Source organism: Trichosurus vulpecula, chromosome 3, assembly GCF_011100635.1.
Source record: "Trichosurus vulpecula isolate mTriVul1 chromosome 3, mTriVul1.pri, whole genome shotgun sequence".
NCBI classification, from domain to species: domain Eukaryota; kingdom Metazoa; phylum Chordata; class Mammalia; order Diprotodontia; family Phalangeridae; genus Trichosurus; species Trichosurus vulpecula.
In genome coordinates, this window is record NC_050575.1 from 222,288,430 (window position 1) to 222,300,225 (window position 11,796).

The following is an 11,796-nucleotide window of genomic DNA, read 5'->3' on the forward strand; positions in this document are numbered from 1 at the left end:
GCTCAAGCAAACACACATGTACCTGTTGTGTCTTTTGACAGAATTTCCTCCCCTCACTGAAATATGTGGGATTGGAGGAATGGGAACAAAAGATGGAACAGATAAGATATTTTTTAAAAAATGATGGACTGTCACATTGTGCTTGCTTATATTTCTATGTCACAAAAAATGTGGTGCAAATAGTTCTATTTTCCCCTTATCCATTTCAGTCAGTGGAGAAAAAATACCTTTATTTTCTGTAATAAAATATGTGGGGTTTTTTGGTTTGCTTTTTTTTAAACATTTTTTCTTTTTTGCAGAAAATAATTTTGTAAACTGTTACCACTTTCAGGGTGTGGGAAGATTCAATGTAATGTCTGTCCCATCCCTGAGGATGACATGAACCTGTGAGTTGACACCAAAACCTCAGGGTTTAGTGAGGAAGAGAGAAGGAAGGAGGAAATGGGGGACAGTCCAACAAAGGGGGCCGAGCTGAGCAGGCTTGCATTGCATACAAAAAGAAAGGTGCATCTGGACAGGAAGAAGAACCCTGCTAGAGTCTGGGGGTTTGTATGGTAATAAAGATTTGTGTGGCAGGGGGTCTAGAAGTAGGTAAAGCTCACTTTTGCCATACAGGGCTGTGGAGAAGGACATGTAGTCCTGAGCACCAGGCATCACATCTGGGCCAGTGCAGGGGGCCATCCATGCAATGCAGTATTCCACTTGGTCAGGTGGGAGTTCCCGGCATAGTTTATCCAAGGTAATATAATTCTTGTCCCCAGCCAGTATCTTGAAGGAAGTCATGACTTGGTCAGCTGTGACTGGGTCAGCTGTCTTATGGGACATGAAATAGATGAAGACCTAGAATGTCACTACACCAATGTGATTAGGGTCTACGATGCTCATGATTCAGGCAAACTCTGCCTCTCCCTGGGAGTTGTTGCCAATATCATAACCCAAGATGATGAGGCAGGCTTTGAACTCCTCAGGACCAAGTATGTCAGAGTGATCCCACTAAAAGTGTTTGAAGAAACCATGGAACTCATTCATCTGATCCTGGCTGATCCTTTTGGCATCTCAGGTAAGGATCTGGTTCTCTACTTCATTGATGGTCCTGGCAATGGTGGTGAGGAGCTGTTCCCAGCCCATTCAGATGTGCTCCATGATATAATTGGTGTGCTTGTTGTCAAAAATAAGATCCTCCTGGATCTGCTGGTGGTCTCCTTCCAGCTGGTCAATCTTTGGTTTGTAATTGACAATGCTCTTCTCATGCTGTTGAAGGTGATTCAGCTGGTCCTCCAAGGTGCCATGCATCTCAATGGAGATGCGGCCAATCTCCTCCATCTTGCCCTGGATCCAGGGCCCAATAACATTGGCTTAGGCTGCAAACTGTTTAAGGAGTCATTCATTCTGCTGCTGATGGGTGTGTTCCTCCATCAAGGCCTGGTCCCTCTGTGGTACTAGTTGCCAAAAATGATACCATTTGCCATTGATCTCTTGGGGGGGTGATGGTTGTATGGGGATTGGTCCCAGCCATATTGACATGGCATGTCTGGACAATTTTGGTAACTTCATTATAGATTCCTAGAATGGCCTGTCACTCCTTGTCAGCATCAGGGAGGGTGGCTTTGAATTGTTCATGTGCTGTGGCCAATCCCTGGATCTCCTCTATGGTGTGCACAATGAAGGTATCCTGCAGATCTTCCATGGCCCCTTCCATCCAGTTGTTAAAAGGAGCAGCTCTCTTGGCATATTCCAGATACAGTTGGTCTATGTCTCTAGTAGCTTCTCTGTCCACTCCACAGCTCCCCCTCACTTTTGGGTTAATGCTCCCAAGTTGTCCCACTCCATCACAGATCTTTTGGCAATGAGCATCGACACTGGGAGAATTGTAATAATCCAATTCATTCAGCTCCTGTGCAGCAGTCTGTTCCGCTCAGGCCTGGTGAGCAGCAAGGTCACTTTCAAAGGCCTCATGCTTCTTCAGCAGGGCATTGATCTCAGAAAGGGTGGCTACCTCATAGTCCTGCTGCAACATGACCTCCTTGCTATCTGTCCAGGCCTCATGGATAGAGGCTTTCTGCCAGAACTTCTCAGCTACATGGTCCAGTCACTCCAACCTCTGGATCGCATTCAACTGCCACTCCTCCTAACCCTTCTCTGCCTGCTCCAGGCTGCCCCATGCATTATTGATAACGAAGACCATCTTCGTCTTGGAAGGCATGAAAGCATGCATGTTGCTGAGTCAGAGTTTGGTCTGCAATGTGTTAAAGTTGATCACCAGCTGGCACTTTTCCTGGACCTGAGGGGGCTTGTGCAGGTGGCAGCAGTCTCGAAAATCCTCCAGTTCTCTAACCATGGGACAATGCATTGGATCCACTCCAATATATTACTGGCCAACTTCTCATAGTCTTCCATCAGCTGTTTACTCTCCTGGTTGGCTGCCAGCACCCTACAGATCTGATTAGCTGCTATCTCCACCTTTTGGTCTCCTGATAAGGTGTGGTAGAAACTAGAAACATGGTTCATGATGGCCTTTTCATCAGGGCGGGCAGTTCCAACAATGTCTTCTGCAACCAGCATCTTTGGGATATCCAGGTACTCCTCTGCCACATCAAAGGCTGTATTTAGGTTGCTCAGTGGGTCATCCTTCCGTAGCTTCCCATAATCAGTGAGTTCTGGCCAGTGTCTGTGAATCAGTGCGCAGAACCCAAGGCCATATTTCCAGTTGATGTGGAAGTTCTGAATGTTTACATTTTTATATGGGGCTGGGTTCCTCCCACACCGCAGCAGTAGGTCATTTTTTGCCAGTGTCTGTCCCACTGAGATATCCTGAATAGTAAAGTGAACGATGATAGTCCAAATCATTCCTAAAGTCATTTTCACATTCCCATCCACAATTTCTTCTGCTCCAATGGAGATCAGTTTGACCCCTTTGCTAGAAATGAAGTCCAGGGCCTTATTCACATTGGAGATTTTGTGTACCCTCATCTTGCCTGGCTCTGGCTTTGCCAAACGTTCACCTGAAATAACCGCCAGTAGCAACATGAGCCTCAGGAAATCCTCCTCTATGTTCTCGATCTGTGTGCCGGCCTTTCAGAGGTGTGAATTGCATCATGCTGTGAATGTCTTTCTTTGCTGTTTCTCCTAGGCAGGGTCAAGGAGTAAGTCTCTATCCTAGTCCTCTTCTGGCTACATGTAATCATCGGTTTGTTGGGAATCATAATGATCCATGGTCGACTCGGAATCCTTGGGTTTTGTCTTCCACCTTCTTTCCAGGCTGTGGCTACTGCCACACTTTGAGTGGGGCTGGGCCGGGGAAAGTTGGGCTGCTCGTGTGAACTCCCCTCCACCTTGCTACTGAAAGATGATGTTTGTAACTCGTGAGACCTTTCTCAGTATTAGGGTAGTTGAATGGAATATATATACAGAAGTCACAGGGTGAGTTGAATTTGAAGGGATGATATCTAAAAAAATAAAATTAAATTAAGGGGTGAGAGAGGAATATATTGGGAGAAGGAGAAAGGAAGAGATAGAATGAGGTAATTTATCTCACACAAAAGTAGCAAGAAAAAGCAGTTATAATGGAAAAGAAAAGGGGGCAGGTAAAAGGAAATGTGTTAATCTTGCTTTAATTGGATTTGACTTAACAAGTGAATAACACACTCAATTGAGTATCTTACCCTACAAAAGAGTAGGGGAAAAGGAGATAAGAGGTTAGATGACAGAAATGAGGGCAGACTGGGGGAGGAGGTAGTCAAAAGCAAACACTTATGAAAAGGGACAGGGTCAAGGGAGAAACATGAATAAAGGGGGACAAGATAGGATGGAGGGAAATATAGTTAGTCTTTCACAACATGACTGTCACGGAAATGTTTTGCATAATGTTACATGTGTGGCCTATGTTGAATTGCTTGACTTCTCAACATGGGTGGTTGGGGAGGGAAGAAGGGAGAGAGTTTGGAACTCAAAGCTCAAAAAACCACATGTTCAAAAAAAAGGTTGTTTTTAAAATGCAACTAAGAAATAAGATATACAGGCCATGAGGTATAGAAATCTATCTTGCCCTACAAGAAAGTAAGGGAAAAGGGGATAGGGGGAGGGGTTACAGGAGCTAGTGCAGACTGGGAAAAGGGTCAATTAGAATATATGTCATCTTGGGGTGGGGGTAGGGTAGAAATAGGGAGAAAATTTGTAACTCAAAATCTTTTGGAAATCAATGTTGAAAACTAAAAATACTAAATAATAAAAAATAAATTAAACAAAGAAGGAAAAAAAATGGAAGAAAACTTGAAATATCTGATTGGAAAAGCAACTGATCCAAGAGAGACAATCTAAAAATTATTGGTCTCCCTGAATGCCGGGATGAAAACAAAAAGAGCCTGGACAGTATCTTCCAAGAAATCCATAAGGACAATTTTCCTCAGGTCCTAGAAGCAGAGAGTAAAATAGATATCAAAAGAATCCACAGATCACCAACTGAAAGAGATACCAAATTGAAAACTTCAAGGAATATTGTAGCCAAATTCCAGAATTATAAGGTAAAGGAGAAAATACTGCAAGCAGCCAGAAAGAAATAGCTCAAATATTGTGGAACCAGAGTCAGGATCATGCAGGATCTCGCACATTCTACAATAAAAGAAAGGAGGCATTGGAATCTGATATTCCCAAAAGGCTGAGGACTACAACCAAGAATCAACTATTAAGTAAATTTGAGCATAATTTTTCAGGAAAGGAGACAGACATTCAATGAAATAAAGGAATTCCAGAACTTCCTGATGAAAAAGTCAGAGATTAAGGGAAAATTTGATCTTCAAATACAAAATTCAAGATAGACATTAAAAGTAAACGGGGGGGGAAGGGGGGCAGAGCCAAGATGGCGGCCAGAAAGCAGGAACTGGCATGAGTTCCCAACCAGGTCCCTCCAAAAACCTGTAAAAAATGGCTCTGAACAAATTTTAGAACTGTAGAACCCCCAAAATAGTAGAGGCAGGCAGGGCTCCGGCCCAGGACAAACTGGATGGTCGCTGGGTGAGGTCTATTGCCCATGAAGCTGGGAGCAGAGGGGAGTGGAGCCCAGCATGGGCGGCAGGACCAACCAGACCAGGAGCCGGGTGGAACAAGTCCTAACACCTGGAATCAGTGAGCTGTGGCAGTTACCAGACTTCTCAACCCACAAACACGAAAGACAACAGAGAAAGTTAGTAGGAAAAGCTGCAGGGACAGAGTGGAAGGAGTTCGAAGTTCGGCTACCGCCCCAGGGACAGTGGAAGTTAGGCAGCTACAGAGCTACAGCTGCAGTTGCTTCCAGCCCCAGGCCCAACTGGTGGGAGGAATTGAGTGGCAGATCAGAGCAGGAGTGCAGAGCCTGCTTAAGATTTGTGTCAGGTCCTGCTTGGCAGTTCTTGGGGAAGGAGGAGAGCTGGTGTGGCAGAGCTGGCTGTGTAGAAATAGCTCTGAAAACAACAGCGCATCCCCTCAAGCTTGGAACAAAGTACTCCCGACTCTTCAAGCAGTCACACCCTGATGAAAAATCAAGGGTCAAGCAAGTTGGCTGGGAACATGGCCAGGAAGTGAAAATGCACTCAGATTCAGTCTCAGACTGTGGAATCTTTGTTTGTGATAAAGAAGACCAAAACATGCAGCCAGAGGAAGTCAACGAAGTCAAAGAGCCTACATCAAAAGCCTGCATGAAAACCATTAACTGGTCTCAGGCAATGGAAGAGCTCAAAAAAGATTTGGAAAAGCAACTTAGAGAAGTAGATGAAAAATTGGGAATAGAAATGAGAAGGATGCGAGAAAACCATGAAAAACAAGTCAGTGACTTGCTAAAGGAGAACCAAAAAAATTCTGAAAAAAATAATGAAGAAAACACCACCTTAAAAAATAGACTAACTCAAATGGCAAGAAAAAGCGGTTCTGTAGGAAGGGAAGAGGGGGCAGGTGAGGGGGAATGAGTGAATCTTGCTCTCATCGGATTTGACCTGAGGAGGGAATACCATACACACTCAATTGGGTATCTTACCCCACAGAAAAGAAGGAAGAAGAAGATAAAAAAGGGGGGATGATAGAAGGGAGGGCAGATGGGGGAGGAGGTAATCAAAAACAAACCCTTTTGAAAAGGGACAGGGTCAAGGGAGAAAATTCAATAAAGGGGGATAGGTTAGGAAGGAGCAATATATAGTTAGTCTTTCACAACATGAGTATTGTGGAAGGGTTATACATAATGATACGCATGTGGCCTATGCTGAATTGCTTGACTTCTTAGGGAGGGTGGGTGGGAAGGGAAGAGGGGAGAGAATTTGGAATTCAAAGTTTTAAAAACAGATGTTCAAAAACAAACAAAAAAAGTTTTTGTATGGAACTAGGAAATAAGATACATAGGCAATGGCGTGTAGAAATTTATTTTGCCCTACAAGAACAGAAGGGAAAAGGGGATTTGAGGGGAGTGGGGTGACAGAAGGGAGGGCTGACAGGGGAATGGGGCAACCGGAATATACACCATCTTGGAGTGGGGGGAAGGGTAGAAATGGGGAGAAAATTTGTAATTCAAACTCTTGTGAAAATCAATGCTGAAAACTAAATATATTAAATAAATTTAAAAAAAAAGAAAAAAAGGTAAATGGGGGGGGAAACTATGTTATTCAGTAAGGGAAAACTGTTTACATCCTTATACAGGATTACATTGATTTATATATGTTAGTCTTGAGAATGGCACAGTTGTTATGAAAATTGAAATGGATATGCATAGACTGAGGGTGTCAATATAAGGTAACTAATATGATGATAAAAATAAATAAATAAGGAGGGCAAAGGGATTATCCCAGGGGAAGAGGCAAGGAGGATATAGAAAAGCATAAATTATGCCACACGAAGAGGCACAAAAACATAGAGGGAAAGAAGGGAGGGAGAAAAGCAGTGTTTGACCTTTACTCTCTTTGGATTTGGTTCAAGAAGGTAATAACATACTCTGATAGGTATAGAAATCATATTTGTCCTACAGGTAGTAGGGAGGGAAAGGGGAAAGAAAAGGGGAGATGTATTGAAGGGAGGGAAAAAGTAACAAGGGTAAAAGGGTAAGATAAGGGAGGGGTTTCCTTAGGGAAGGAAAACTGAGGAAGATGGTGCTCAAAAGCAAAACTCTTGTGAGGAGTGGAATGGAGAGGGGAGAAATAAAAGCATTGGGGTGGGGGAAACAGGATGGAGAAAAACACACAGATACTAATCATAACTGTGAATGTGAATGGTATGAATTGTCCCATAAAACCCAGGTATATAGCAGAATTGATTAAAAAACAAAATCCTATAATATGCTGTTTACAAAAAACATTTTTGGAACAGGGAGATATAGAGAGGGTAAAGGTAAAAGGCTGGATTCAAACATATTGTGCTTCAGCTAAAGTAAAAAAAAAAAAACAGGGGTAGCAATCCTAATCTCAGACAAGGCAAAAGCAAAAATAGATCTAATTAAAAGACATAAGGAAGGATACTGTATCCTGCTAAAAGGCACCATAGAAAATGAATCAATGTCATTACTTAACATATATGTACCAAATGGTATAGCATATAAATTCTTAGGGGAGAAGTTAAGGGAGTTACAGGAAGAAATAGACAGCAAAACTATGCTAGTGGGAAACTTCAACCTCCCCCTCTCTGAACTTGATGAATCTAACCTCAAATTAAAAATGAAAGAAGTTAAGGAGATGAATAGAATTTTAGAAATGGTAGATATTATAGACCTCTAGAGAAAACTGAATGGAGATAAAAAGCAATGTAGCTTTTTCTCAGCAGTACATGACACATACTCAAAAACTGACCATGCACTAGGGCATAAAAATCTCACAATCCAATGCAGAAAGGCAGAAATAGCCAATGTATCCTTTTCAGATGATTATGCAATTAAACTTATTTGTAGTCAAGGACCATGGAAAAATAAACTGAAAATGAATTGGAAACTAAATAATCTATTCCTAAAGAATGAGTGGGTCAAAAAACAAATTATAGAAACAATTAATAACCTCATTCAAGAGAATGACAATAATGAGACAACATACCAAAACTTATGGGATGCGGCAAAAGCAGGTTTTAGGGGAAGTTTTATATCTCTAAATGCTTACATGAACAAAATAGAGAAAAAGATCAATGAATTGGGGAGGCAACAGAAAAAGATAGAAAAATAACATTTTGAAAATGTTCAATTAAATACCAAATTACAAATATTAAAAACTAAAGGAGAGATTAATAAAATTGAAATCAATAAAACTATTGAACTAACAAAACTAAGAGCTGGTTTTATGAAAAAAACAATAAAATAGACAAACCTTTGGTTGATTTGATTAAAAAAAGAAAGAAGAAAACCCAATTACCAATATGAAAAATGAAAAGGGTGAATTCACCTCCAATGAAGGGGAAAATAAAAAAAAAAAATTAGGAATTATTTTGCCCAATTGTATGCCCATAAATGTGACAACCTGAGGGAACTCGATGAATATTTACAAAAATATCAATTGCCCAGGTTAACAGAAGAGGAAGTAAAATACCTTAATAACCCCATCTCAGAAAAAGAAATTGAGCAAGCTATCAATGAACTCTCTAGGAAAAAATCTCCAGGGCCAGATGGTTTTACATGTGAATTCTATCAAACATTTAAAGAACAATTAATTCCCATACTTCACAGACTATTTTTAGGAAAATAAGTGAAGGAGTCCTACCAAATTCTTTTTATGACACAAATATGGGACTGATACCCAAACTAGGAAGAGTCAAAACAGAGAAAGAAAATTATAGAGCAATTTTGCTAATGAATATTGATGCAAAAATTTTAAATAAAATATTAGCAAAAAGATTGCAGCAACTTATCATGAGAATAACACTCTTTGACCAGGTAGGATGTATTCCAGGAATGCAAGGCTGGTTCAGTATTAGGGAAACTATCAGCACCATTGATCATATCAATAACAAATCTAGCAGAAACCATATGATCCTCTCAAGAGATGCAGAAAAAGCTTTTAACAAAATACAACTATTCCTATTAAAAATACTAGAAAGCATAGGAATAAATGGAGCCTTCCTCAAAATGATCTACCTAAAACCATCAGCAAACATTATAAGTAATGGAGATAAGCTAGATCCATTCCCAATATGATCAGGGGTGGAAAAAGATGTCCATTATCACCCCTGTTATTCAATTTAGTACTAGAAATATTAGCCTTAGCAATAAGAAAAGAAAAAGAAATTGAAGGAATTAGAATAGGCAAAAAAGAAACTAAGTTATCTCTCTTTGTAGATGATATGATGATCTACTTAGAAAATCTTGCAGAATCAAGTAAAAAACTACTTGAAATTATAAAAGAAAAACTTTAGCAAAGCTGCAGGATATAAAATAAACTTACATAAATCTGCATTATTCTTATATATTACTAACAAAACCCAACAGCAAGAGATAGAAAGAGAAATTCCATTTAAAGTTACTGTAGACACCAAAAAAATATTTGGGAGTCTGCCTGCCAAGTCAAACCCAAGGTCTGTATGAACATAATTATGAAACACTTTTCACACAAATAAAGTGAGACCTAAATAAATGGAAAAACCTTAGTTGCTCATGGTTAGACTGAGCTAATACAATAAAAATGACAATTTTACCGAAATTAATTTACTTATTCAGTGCCATATCAATCGAACTACCAAAAATTATTTTACAGAGCTGGATAAAATAATAACAAAATTAATCCAGAAGAAGAAAAGTTCTAGAATATCAAGGGAATGATAGGGAAATGCTAGAGAAGGTGGCCTAGCCATACTAGATATTGAACTGTAGTATAAAGCAGCAGACATCAAAACTGCTTGGTAGTGGCTAAGAAACAGAGTAATGGATCAGTGGAATAGGTTAGATACACAAGACATGGTAGCCAAAGACTGTAGCAATCTACTTTTTGATAAACCCAGAGTATCCAGCTTCTGGGCTAAGAATTCAGTATTTCACAAAGAACTGCTGGGAAAATTGGAAAATGGTATGGCAGAAACTGGGCATAGATGATTATCTCACACAGTGTTCACAATAAAGTCAAAGTGGGTTCATGATTTAGTAATAAAAGCTGATACTAGAAGAAATTCGGGAGACCAAGTGATAGTTTACCTCTCAGATTTATGGGAAAGGGAAGAATCCATGAGCCAACAAGAGATAGAGAGCATTACAAAATGCAAAATAGATAGTTTTGATTATGTTAAATTGAAAAGTTTTTGTATAAACAAAGCCAACAAAGATTAGGAGAGAAGCAGAAAATTGGAAGAAAATCTTTACAACCAATGACTCTGATAAAGGCTTCATATATAAAATATACATGGAACTGAGCCAAATTAATAGGAATACAAGTCATTCCCCAATTGAGAAATGGTCAAACAATATGAACAGGCAGTTTTCAGAGGAAAAAATTAAAGATCTCTATAGGCATATGAAAAAATGCTCTGAATCACTATTGATTAGAGAAATGCAAATCAAAACTACTTTGAGGTACCACATCTCTCCTGTCAGATTGGCTAACATGAGAAAAGAGAAAAATGATAAATGCTGGAGAGGATGTGGGAATATTGGAACACCATTACATTGCTGGCAGAGTTGTGAACTGATCCAGCCATTCTGGAAAGCAATTTGGAACTATGCCCAAAGAGCTATAAAAATGTGCATACCCTTTGACCGAGCAATGCCACTTCTAGAGATGTATCACAAAGAGATGAGACAAGTTGGAAAGGGCCCTCTATTTGCAAAAAAAATCTATTTATTTATTTATCTATCTACCTATTTATTTGTGTGTGTTTGTTTATTTTTGTTGTCTTTAAAGTGTTTATTTATTGATTGATTTAATTTAGTATTTTTAGTTTTCAGTACTGATTTTCACAAGAGTTTCAGTCGAAAATTTTCTCCCCATTTCTACTCTCCCACCCACTCCAACATGGCATATAATCTGATTTCCCCATTCCCCAGTCAGCCCTCCCTTCTGTCACCCCACTCCCTCCATCCCCTTTTCCCTTACTTTCTTGTAGGGCAAGATAGATTTCTATGTCCCCATTGCCTGTATATCTTATTTCCTAGTTGCAGGCAAAAACTTTTTTTTTGAACATCTGCTTTTAAAACATTAAGTTCCAAATTCTCTCCCCTCTTCCCTCCCCACCCACTCTCCCTAAGAAGGCAAGCAATTCAACATAGGCCACATGTGTATCATTATGTAAAACACTTCCACAATACTCATGTTGTGAAAGACTAAATATATTTTGCTCCTTTCTATCCTATCCCCCTTTGTTTAATTTTCTCCCTTGACCCTGTCCCTTTCTGAAAGTGTTGCTTTTGATTACCTGCACCCCCTGTCTGCCCTCCCTTCTACTGTCACCCCTTGTTTGTCCCCTTCTCTCCTTCTTTCCTGTGGGATAAGATACCCAATTGAGTGCATATGCTATTCCCTCCTCAGGTCAAATCTGATGAGAGCAAGATTCACTCATTCTCCCTCCCCTGCCCCCTCTTCCTTTCCTACAGAACTGCTTTTTCTTGCCACTTTTATGTGAGATAATTTACCCCACTCTATCTCTCCCTTTCTCTTTCTCTCAATATATTCCTCTATCAAATCTTAATTTAATTTTTTATATATCATCCCTTCATATTCAACTCACTCTGTGCCCTCTATCTATATATGAATATGTGTGTGTGTGTGTGTGTGTGTGTGTGTGTGTGTGTGTGTGTATTCCCTTCAGCTACTCTAATACTGAGGTCTCAAGAATTATACACATCATCTTTCCATGTAGGAATGTAAATAAAACAGTTCAACT

At 39.9% G+C, this 11,796-nt stretch overlaps 1 pseudogene; it reads right to left on the reverse strand.

Moving 5' to 3' along the window:
* Nucleotides 1-405: 405 nt before the first annotated feature.
* Nucleotides 406-3,213, reverse strand: LOC118842394 (annotated as a pseudogene).
* Between the last annotated feature and the right edge of the window lie 8,583 nt (nt 3,214-11,796).